Genomic DNA, 388 nt, shown 5'->3' on the forward strand with positions numbered 1-388 from the left:
GGCGGGGCGCGGGGTGGGGCACAAGCCGGCGCCGGCGCCCGGTCGCGCTGTCACTCGCCTCCACAGCGCGTCCCTGGGCGCTTGGCAGGGCCCCCCCGGCCTCGTGTAGTCCCTGCCGGCTTTCGCGGGCCGAGACCCTGTGCATGCGGTGTTTGCCTGGCTCGTCTGGCGCCAGCCGGCAGCGGGGGCGGGCATCTGCAGCGCTGAGGGGTCACTTCGTTACTGCCGCAGACACCGGGGGCTGGGAGGACCTGAAGGGACCGCATCGAGTCCAGCCCCCTGCTCGGAGCAGGGCCGTCCCCAGCGAGATCACCCCAGCTAAAGCTTTGCCAAGCAGGTCCTTAAAAGCCTCCCAGGATGGAGACACCCCCCCCCCCCCCCCCCCCCC

Source organism: Gavialis gangeticus, unplaced genomic scaffold, assembly GCF_001723915.1.
Source record: "Gavialis gangeticus isolate Ggan-Ray unplaced genomic scaffold, GavGan_comp1, whole genome shotgun sequence".
NCBI classification, from domain to species: Eukaryota; Metazoa; Chordata; order Crocodylia; family Gavialidae; genus Gavialis; species Gavialis gangeticus.